The following is a 10,879-nucleotide window of genomic DNA, read 5'->3' on the forward strand; positions in this document are numbered from 1 at the left end:
TTTCTTTGTCTACACGCTGGACTGCCATTTCTCATTCCACTACATTACTCACAGTTGAGTGGTGCATTTTAGTGGAATAGAGATAAAAATGAACAGGAATTCAAAGGAGGAAAATAGACACATGTGTTGACTGATGAGAAGAACTTAAGGACAAAAAGGGATTATGGGATATGTACAGGGAAAGGGAGGTAATAGAGATACAAGAGTTATCGGACTTTCAACACCCCCGCTTGCTCTTAGAGTGTGAGCGTATTTTTTTTTTTTTTTTTTTTTGGTGTTTATAAAAAAGAATATGCGTATATCATATCGGCAAAAAGACGAATTAAAAGTCCGAATAAAAGTAGTTTGAATTTTTCTAGTTTTGCTCGGGTTGGGGTTTTGATTATGATGTCTGCGAGCATGTCTGTTGTGGGGCAATAGATAATTTTTATGTTGCCGTTGTTCAAAGCGTCCCTGATGAAATGATATTTTATGTCTATGTGTTTGCATCTTTGTCGATGCACTAGGTCCCTAGAAAGTGCTATAGCGCTTTGACTGTCCTCAAATATTTTAATGGGTGTGTATTCCTTGTATCAGTCCATTTCTTTTAGTAATTGTGTGAGGTACATACCTTCTTGGGTTGTTTTTCCTAATGCCACATATTCGGCTTTGCATGTGGATAACGCTACTGTGGGTTGTCTTTTCGACTTCCAGGAAATGGGTGGACCGCCTTTTGTTAAGCTGAAACAGTATCCAGATATACTGTGTCTGTCATATTGGTTTGATGCCCAATCGGCATCGCTGTACGCGAATAACTGGAATTGATCGTTTGATTTTGTATAGCATAGTTGGTGTTGCATAGTACCTTTTATGTACCTCAGTACATGTTTGGCTGCTGTCCAGTGCTGATCATGCGGTTTTGATAAGTGTTGGGACAACTTGCCGACGATATAGCTTATATCTGGTCTGGTACAGATCATCAGATAGATTAGGCTGCCGACGACTTCACGGTACTTTCTGGGGTCGATGAGGTCAGAGTCATTTTCGGTTAGATCACACTTTAGTTCACATGGAGTCGTCCTGGGTTTGCAATTGATCATATCGAACCTTTCCAGTATTTTTGTGACGTACCGTTCCTGGCTCATCAGTATACGACTGAGTTATGTCGAAGTCTATTCCTAGGAAATGCTGGAGTTTTCCAAGGTCCTTCATCTGAAATTCGGACGTCAACATCTGCTTGGTAGTGTTGAGCGAATCATTATTATTGGCTGGATAATTAAATCGTCGACCCATGAGATGGTAATTCGTTCCTTGCTGTTGTATCGCATGTAGACGCAATGATCTACTCTATTCTGATTGAAACCATTTTTGGTGAGGTGGTTGTGCAGGGTTTGATTCCAATTTTTGCCCAATTGTTTCAGTCAGTATAGGGGTTTGTTTAACATACAGACTGGTTTTTCGCCCGCTTTCCATCTCACTTCAAATCCCTCTGGTTGCTCCATGTAAATCTCGTGGTCAATTGGGGCATGGAAGTACGCCGTTTTGACGTCCATTTGGTGTACGATGAAATCGTATTGGATAGCTACTTGCATTAGTATGCGGATTGATGTGATGTCAGCTGTTGGGGAGAAAGTCTCTGTATAATCTACCCCCTTGGTTTGGTTATAACCTTTTGCAACAAATCTTGCTTTGTATTTCGGGGATCCGTCAGGGTTTTCTTTAATTTTATATACCCATCTACCGCTGATTGTTGTTTTGCCTTTGGGTAGAAGTGTCAGCTTGTACACGTTGTTTTCTTTCAGGGAATTGATTTCCTCCTGCATTGCAATGGTGTGCCAATGGGGAGGTCGTAGCTGCTTTATAGATGTGTGGTACACCATGTGCGACTTTGTGGCAGTAGTCGAGATTGACAAGTGTGTGACCACTCTCGTCTTGAACTGTCGTTACATAGTCCTCTAAGTAGCTGGGTATCTTGTGCTCCCGCTCTGGGTATCTCCGTGTATAACTGCTTTCTTCTATGATATTGAGTGGTTCATCAACACTAAACTGTTCTCGGTCTTCTTTCGGTTTTAGAATTTTTGTCAAATCTCTTTGGAGGAAGTCCTCGTCATTATTGTTTGGTGGAGAAGTTTGGTTTTGTTGTACGTCAGAGCTGTTGATGAATTTTACTTGTCTGTGTTTATACACTTTCCCACTTTCAGAGTGGTAGATTAGGTATGCTGGGCTGTTTCTGTTGTATCCGATAAATATCCCTCTCTGACATTTTGGGTCCAGTTTCCCTCTTGTGTTGGAGTAGATGTAGCACACCGAACCGAAGATGTGCATTTTCGAGAGGTCGGGTTTCCTCCTAGTTATTTCGTAATATGGAGTTTGTTTCAGGCGGTTGTTGAAACACTTGTTTCGTATAACTGCGGATGTCATGACAGCATAGGTCCACAGGGTTTTGGGTAATGCACTCTCTATGATCATGCATCTCGCCATTTCGAACAGTGTCCGCCAATTTCTTTCGGCTGTTCCATTCTGGTGATGTGAGTACGGTGCTGAGGTCTCATGTTTAATTTTGTTTTTGCGGACTAATTTCTGGAAATCGTTCGACTTAAATTCTTAAATTAAAGTATTTTTATTTCGCCGTAGGGTGAGATATCCGCAATGAATTTTTCGGCGGCGAGTGTGGTGTCGCTTTTATTTTTAATACACAAATACAGCACCGGAGAAATCATCGGTGAACGAGACAGCGTATCGATTTCCGTTTAAGTCTGCCGGGTTTATAGGGCCGGCTAAGTCCGAGTGAACTAGATGTAGTATGCTGGTTGCTCGTTCGTCCGGGTGTTTGTTTCTGCTTTGAGGGAATTTTCCTTGAATGCAAATATTGCAATTTCTATTGTTTGCATTTTTTGGTTTTATTTTCATCCCATGAACTACAGCGGGTAGTTTTGTTACGTCGTCATAGTTACAGTGGCCGAGTATTTTATGCCACGTGTCAACGTTATAGCATTGATGGCAGCTGTCTTCAGTGCTTTCGTTCTGTGTAGTCGTTAAATAGTACAGTCTTTTATGTACATATATTTTGAACCTTCTGCCGTTTTTATGTACGAGTTCATTTTTATTTTCTTTAAAAATGACTGTTGCTCCGTTTTTAGTAGCAGTTTTTACGGAGAAAATGTCTTGTGGGTATCAATAACGCCATTTTTAAAGTAACTGTGACGCAGTTTCCATTTTCGTCTACTAAGTGTATTTCTGCGTCTCCTCTTTTTAATGCAACGCCGCTGGTTTTTGTTCCATCCGCTAACTCCATGTAGTGGTTTTCTGGTTGGAATGTTTGGTCGAAATTTTTAAATTTCTTCTCATCTCTAATGATATGAGAAGTGGCACCAGCGTCAACAAGCAAAGTCCTCCATTTTGAATGTGAACATATATTCTTCTTCAATGTCCGCTGCCTTTTTCATAGTGTCCCTACGTTTGTAGTGGCAAGACTCTCTTTTATGAGTGGTGGCTTTGCAGCTTCTCTCATTATCAGGGATAAGCTTTTATCGTCTAGAAACTGTACCAGTTCGGCATACGCTTCCTCATTTCTTTCATCGTCGTGTTCATTTGTAGAGTTTACACCTAAGATGGCGTCTTTTAGACCGAGCGTACGTAAATGGCCTAAGAATTTTACTTCCCAAATTTCGTATTTGGCTTCATCTCCGTCAAAAGATAATTTGCTCCCTCCGTTTCCATTATCACTTCTGGGCCCATAACCTGTTGAGTGGTGCATTTTAGTGGAATAGAGATAAAAATGAACAGGAATTCAAAGGAGGAAAATAGACACACGTGTTGACTGATGAGAAGAACTCTTTATTAAGGGAAAGAACAAAAAGGGATTATGAGATATATACAGGGAAAAGGAGGTAATAGAGATACAAGAGTTATCAGACTTTCAACACTTACTCCTCTTTCCACACGTGGACATGAACACAAGTTACACCTAAAACATTCATTTTTCAACAGAAAATAAACGACATGTTTATTTTATCCAGCAATTGAGCTTTGTTTCCTTCTTTCCATTCGTTTCATTATTTTCTTTTGTAGCAAGTTAGGATATTTATATCCTGGCCCACAACAGGCTATATAATCAAGATGTCTGACTTCTCGTGGGCCATGTTTATCTACGTGTATGTAGTGCATACATTAATGGCTTATGGTCAGTATAAATGCAAAAGTTCCTTCCTTCTAACAGATTCTGAAATGTTTAATTGCCATGTAAATTGCTAATACTTCCGTTGAAAAGGTACTGTACTTAGTCTGTGTCTTGCTCAGTATTGCTGAAAAAAAAAAACGATATAGGAGTCATTGTATCTTTGGTCAGTTGGTGAATAACTACTCCTACAGCTATGTCTGATGCATCTGGTGTAAGTGTAAGTTTCATTTCTTCATTGTCCTTAATGTAATTCAATTTTGTAAAATTGCCTAAGGCAGTTTTAGCTTGATTGAAAACTTCTAAAGAAGATCCTTCCAACTGTTGTTTTTTTTGTTTTGTTCTTAATGGTGCAAGGATTGTAAAACAGTTGGGTAAGAATCGTCTGTAGTAGTTAATTATGTTTATAAAATGACGAACTTGTCTAACAGACGTAGGTTGTGGGTGTGCTGTCACTCACACACACGCTCATGCGCAAATAAACGAATGTTCATTCATTTCAATTTCCCCGCACATTTTGCACAAAAATAAGTTCTTCCAGCAACGACGTAATTTCAAATACGGCCACATGCTTTTCTCACAACAATAAAAGTAAAATGGACATATTTCGGCCGGATGTAGTTGAAGACAGTACCACGTGACACAAGCGACCGATGAGAAAATTTAGAAGATTGTCTTTGTAATGCTTTTCCAAAAGCCAAATACCAGGAGCAGCAATCTTGTGTTGGAGCCAGTCCCAAAAGTATTTAAACACAAGAAACGTTCTTTCTTCCTTTTTCCCTTCTTTCTTCTTCTCTTCTCACTCCTACGTGACACAAGAACATGCCTCTCGTTTTCCTCTCATCATCGCTTCCAAATCTGTCGAAACCATAATCACATATGCCAAATGGGCACTCAAAAATCACACTTATGCACCCATCCCATACATTTTCTATAAGAATTAATAATAATGGACTGCTTTCCTCATGGGACTTTTGAATAAGGTGAACTTCGCCGGTTGAAACACAAACCTTGAAATAAGGACATTATTTTCATAAAAGACTTTCACCTTCTAATTCACCTTCAACGAAAGACTTTCATCTAACATGACCTTTTAATCTTAATAATTCCACAAAGGATTTTTCACCCACTTTGAACTTTCTAATCATAATGATTTCTCAAGAACTTTTACCTTTGCTTGTTCATTTTGTTATTTTTGTTGAAAAATAAATGCGGTGCATTTTAAACGAGAAGGAGATTTCATTTTGTTTTATTCCTTTTTTCTTTTATTATTTTATTTGGGGCAGAGAAATTTAATTTAACTTAAACTTCCACATGGGAAATTTGAAGTGCCACTTTTCGGGTAATTGTGATATTCCATCCTTATCGATTGAGTGCCCGAGGAAGTTAACCTCCTGTTGGCTGAAGATACATTTAATGGGACAGTCTTTGAAAAGCTTGTTCTAAGTGTTGTTTATATTCATCGAGGTTTCTACTAGCAATCTGATAGCATCTACTGATGTTCTAATTAGAACATCATCCACGTATGCGAATACAAATGGCAGGTCCCTAAAAACCTTGTCTATTAACCTCTGGAAGCGTTTCTAAGTCCAAAAGGCATTTGGACGAATTCGTAAAGACCAAATGGTGTGGTCAGTGCTGTTTTATGGATATCTTCTTCTGCCAGCAGAATTTGGTAATATGCAACTTGGAAAATACTGTGGCATTTTGCAATCCGATTGCGAAATAATGAATGTCTGGGATAGAGTACCTACCTGGTGTAGTTTGTGCATTTAATCTCCTAAAATCGCCACACCATGTGTAGAAGAGAAGACCAACCGCTTTTGGACAGTCGGTTAATGCGTTGAAACTCGTCTTTTGCGATCCTGTATTTATCCGGTTTCAAACGTCTGGGGGTGGCGTAGATGGATTGTTCATTCGTTTTGATATAATTCTTTGCATTATGTTTTATAGTGTCTGTATCCTTGAATGGCTGAGTGAGTTGTGGATATTTTTGAAGTAGTTCTGGTAGACTGATATCTCGTGGTTATACCTTTTATCACGATCATCAGTTAATTGCATGTGAGGAGTCATATTTACAGACAAACTGAATCTGGCTAGAAAATCTGCTCCTAATATTGACGTTGTCACATTGACTATGGTAAAAATCCACGAAAAAATCTGTTGCATGTGGAGATTAATATTCAAGCATTTCTCTCCGTACGTTAGTATTTTTGTGCTGTTAGCTGCTTGGAGGTGGTAAGACTATGGAGTAGTTTCTTGATTTTGCAGTGGTAGTATCACACTTATCTCTGCTCCACTGTCTATTAAGAAGTTATACTCGTGAGTGTTGTCACAAATATAAAATAGAGGACTTTTTGTAAAAAATCCAGCAACAGTTGTCTCTACTGGCTGGAATTTCTGTTTCCCTGTTTCTTATTTGTATCAGAAGTCTATAATATTGCAAAGCAACAAAACTTTTTAGGTTAAAATGTCAAGGTTCGCTAGTCATAAGTTGAGTCGAGTAGAGTTTGTGGTTCTCAACACGAGATACACATCGGCATTCTCTATTCGCATGTCTTAAACGCTTCTCCCACTCCTCCCAGCAATTCACCTTTTATAATGTTTCGGACACACCCAATCTACATATACCACACGAGACTGCTCGAGATCTATGTGTGACCGGAGGCTTTAAAAGACACCAGCCGCCATCTTGGGCCTCTTTTTTTTCTTTTTCTGTCTTTATTTTTTAACAAAAACAACAAGGTTTTGTAGGTCTGATCGGTAAAAGTTCTTTCGAAGTCATTATTATTAAAATGTTAGATGAAAGTCCAAGGAGTTTAGAAGGAGATTATTTTAAAGTTTGTGTTTTATCTGGCAAAGTTCAAAAAGTTTTAAAACTTAAAAGTCCCATGAGGAAGGTAATTTGTGAAGAAAGTAATTCGGTGTTAATTAGAAAATGCGCGGATTGGATTGGATGTGCATAAGTGATTTTGGAGTGTCCGCATGGCGTGTGTCATCATGGTGTTGACAGCGTCGGCAGCGACGATGTTGTGAAGACGAGAGGCATGTTCTTGTGTGTCGTCAAAACGACTGAATGAACAAAATGAATTGAATTAATTGAATTCACAGAAGACTGTTTGATGCGTTTTTATACAAAAACAAGATTGCTACTGCTGATATTTTGGTTTTTGGAAAAGCGTTAAAAAGACAATCTTCTGAATTTTCTCATTAGTCGCTTGTGTCACATGAAACTGTTGCCAACTACGTCCGCCAGAAATATGTTCATTTTACTTTTGCTGTTGTGCGAAAAGTGTGTAGGCGTATTTGAAATTGTGTCATGGCTGGAATAACTTATTTTTGTTCAAAATGTGCAGGAAAATTGAAATGAATAAACGTTTATTTATTTGCATGCGAGCGAGCGTGTGCGTGAGTGACTGCACAAATACTGAAATTGAAAAAAAGATATAAAACTGTTTTTCTCTCTTTTTTCTTTTTGTTTCAATATGTAATGCATTCCTTAAAACGTTTTGGCCAGTGTACTTTCCTGTCAGCATTCTGTACAACAGTAGGTTCTGTAAGACGTTGCTCCAGTGGGGGAATGGCTTGAAAATCTTTGTCAATGTATACCGGTTTAAGTCAGTCCAACGCGATAGTGTCTCTTTTCCCGTTTTTTGAAACAGTGAAATATTTGTCCTGTCTGTCCAGAACTGGGTATGGACCCAAATAATTTTCACCGAGTCATTTCTGACAAATACGTGTTTGGTGGTGTGATGATCTTTTGGGATATAGGATTGTAACTTCCTGTGAAAGCCATTCGAGGATGCATGATATGCTGTAGCCTTGATATGGTTCATTCCCAGTAATTGATTAAATTCCGCAAAGAGTGTCGATTGGAACTGTGAACCTCTGTCTGTTGTGATGACTGTGGGTACTCTGAAAATGGCTATCCAGTCCTTCAGTATAGCTCTGGCTATTGTTGAAGCTGAAGTATCCTTAATATAGGCCATCTGCTGAATCTATCGACGATAGTCAGGATATGGGTGGGTCCCTTTGAAGTGGGTAATGGTCCTACCGACTCGATGTAGATATTGGTGAGCTAAATTAATCCAGTAGTGAATTTTGTGCTTTTGACAAGGTATGCATGTCTTAGTCCAATTTCGAATATCTGTGGCCACACGAAATGTTGCGTAATTAGCTTTAGAGTAGCTCTTTTTCCTGGGTGAGATAAATTGTGAACATGTTGGAAAACTTGTCATCTGAAGTGAGGTAGTATGTATGGTCGTGGTTGTTTCTTTGCTGTGTTGCAATAAACAATCGCTGTACTGAATGGTACAGGCATTTTTCGAGTTGCAAGGATGTGTTTTCCTGAACATCTTTAAGCGTTGTGTCTGATTCCTGTTCTCGTGCTATCAATTCCATGCTTAGCGAACTGGAATTTAGAGAAGTGATCATGGCTCTGGATAAGGCATCTGCTACAATGTTCTGGAGTACTGTGCAATGTAATTGAGATGTTTGATCTCTCGTGGACCATATTTGTCCACATGTGTGTGTAGTGCATAAGTTACCGGTTTATGATCTGTGTAGATCGTGAAATTTCTGCCTTCCAGGATGTTTTTTTTTTTTTTTTTTTTTTTTTTTACAAGGGTGTCACCACTTATCAAGGCCCAGAGGCCACTCAAGGATAAGGGTTAATAGGTATACATTAGTCATTGTGATTTTAGCATAGTAAACAGTGAGAATTTTGAAACTTGGATTACTTAGGGGGACGATTCAATTAGAACTTGTTCACATTGGACTTTTTCTTTTTTTTTTTTTTCATAGGTATCAACTCATTATCAAGGCCAAGAGGCCACTCAAAGATAAGGGTTAAAGAGTGTACAGTAGAAATTGGACAATATAATAATCATTAGTAATGTAAATTTGTTAAATTTGATAACTTATATGGAACGGCTCATCAAGAACTTATTTACGTTAGACTTGAAGACAACCATATTGTAGTCAGCCGGAAAGCAGGAAAACGGAAGACAATTCCACAGGCGTGCAGTTCTAATAAAAAAGCTTTGTTCATGGAATCTACGTTTAGGTTTAGGCACAGATAAAGAGTGGGGGGAATTATTGATAGTATTTACAGCTAGACGAGTGTTTCTTGTGAAAGTTTTGCGAGGGGGGACCATAGATTGAAGCTCAGTCGAACACTTTCCATGAAAATAACAATACATCAGAGACAAACTCGCAACATCTCTTCTGTGAGATAGAGGTTGCAAGGAAGAGAAAAGGACATCTCCTACGAGGTTACGAAGTCTATTTTGAACTCTATCAAGGCAGGCCAAGTCCTTTCTAGCAGCTCCTGCCCAGATGTGGCAACAGTATTCCATCCTTGGACGTACCTGGCTCTTATATAGATAGAGAATTGCATCAGCAGTGAGATATCTACTGGATCGATAGAAAGATCCCATCATTTTTCCAGCGGCCTTGGCAACAGATTTGATGTACGTGTTCCATTTAAGATCAGGAGTAATGGTCAATCCCAGAAGCTTGTCAAAACTTGAGGCCTCCTCAAGACGAGAGCCATTCATTTCAATTGATGCCAGATGTGGATCAGAATGTTGATGATGTAAAGAGAGGAGCTTGGTTTTAGATGCATTAAAAGTAACCAGCCACTCCTTTCCCCATTGTACTACATGCTCAAGATCAGAGGAGAGAGAATTGGAGAGAACTTGGTTGTTTACTGTCTTAGATGTACTACCATAAATGGTAGTGTCGTCAGCATAAATGTCTACAAATGATGTAAGGATGTGATTTGGAAGATCATTAATGTAGATCAGGGAAAGAGTTGGGCCCAGGATGGACCCCTGAGGGACACCGGCATTAATACTGTGGGCTTCTGATTTTTGCCCCTCAACTACTACTCTTATGAACCTATCAGAAAGAAATGATTTAATAATTGAGAAGACATTTCCAGCTATACCATAGTTAGAGATCTTATGAAGTAAACCTTTATGCCATACCCTATCAAAGGCCTTAGATATGTCAAGAGCAATTGCCCTAGAAAGGTTGCCTCCGTCGAGAGATTTGCTAATCCTATGTGATATAACTGTAAGCACATCTGCTGTAGATCTAGCAGAACGGAAACTATATTGAGTGTCACTAAGAAGGTTATTTTTGTTGAGATGGTTGATTACTTCTGTATTTAACACAGATTCCAGCAACTTACTCATGACGCACAGTATTGGCCTGTACTGAGAGGGGGATGAGCGATCACCTGAATTCTTACATACAGATGAAATTTTCCAGGGAGATGGGAAATTATTCTCCTTAAGACAACGTTTAAATAGTTTTGTAAGTATGGGCGCTAGTTCAGGTTGAAGTTTTTTGAGTACTATAATTGGAATACCGTCAGGGCCAGTTGCTTTACTGGAATCAAGGTTTTTGATTAGCTTGGCAACATCACATACAGATATACGTATATCACATAGTGTGTTTTCAGATACAGGAGGAAATATTGGGGGTTGGCGGCCTTGATCGCAAAAGGTAGAATTAGTTGCAAAATTCTTGACAAAGAGTTTGGCTTTGTCTGATGCTGACGAGATTACCTCAGGTCCATTGATGATAGTTGGAATGGAGCGCACACTTCTGTTCAGAATTCTGTTTGCTATTTGCCAAAACTGGTGGGAACCAAGCCGCTGCTCAGCTACTTTGGACTTAACAGATTGAGCATACAACCATCTTGCGTTCTTTATT

At 39.0% G+C, this 10,879-nt stretch overlaps 1 pseudogene; it reads right to left on the reverse strand.

Annotated features, from left to right (window-relative positions):
* Positions 1-572: 572 nt before the first annotated feature.
* Positions 573-1,124, reverse strand: LOC145241618 (uncharacterized; annotated as a pseudogene).
* Between the last annotated feature and the right edge of the window lie 9,755 nt (positions 1,125-10,879).

Source organism: Euprymna scolopes, chromosome 20, assembly GCF_053919585.1.
Source record: "Euprymna scolopes isolate OS-2025 chromosome 20, ASM5391958v1, whole genome shotgun sequence".
NCBI classification, from domain to species: domain Eukaryota; kingdom Metazoa; phylum Mollusca; class Cephalopoda; order Sepiida; family Sepiolidae; genus Euprymna; species Euprymna scolopes.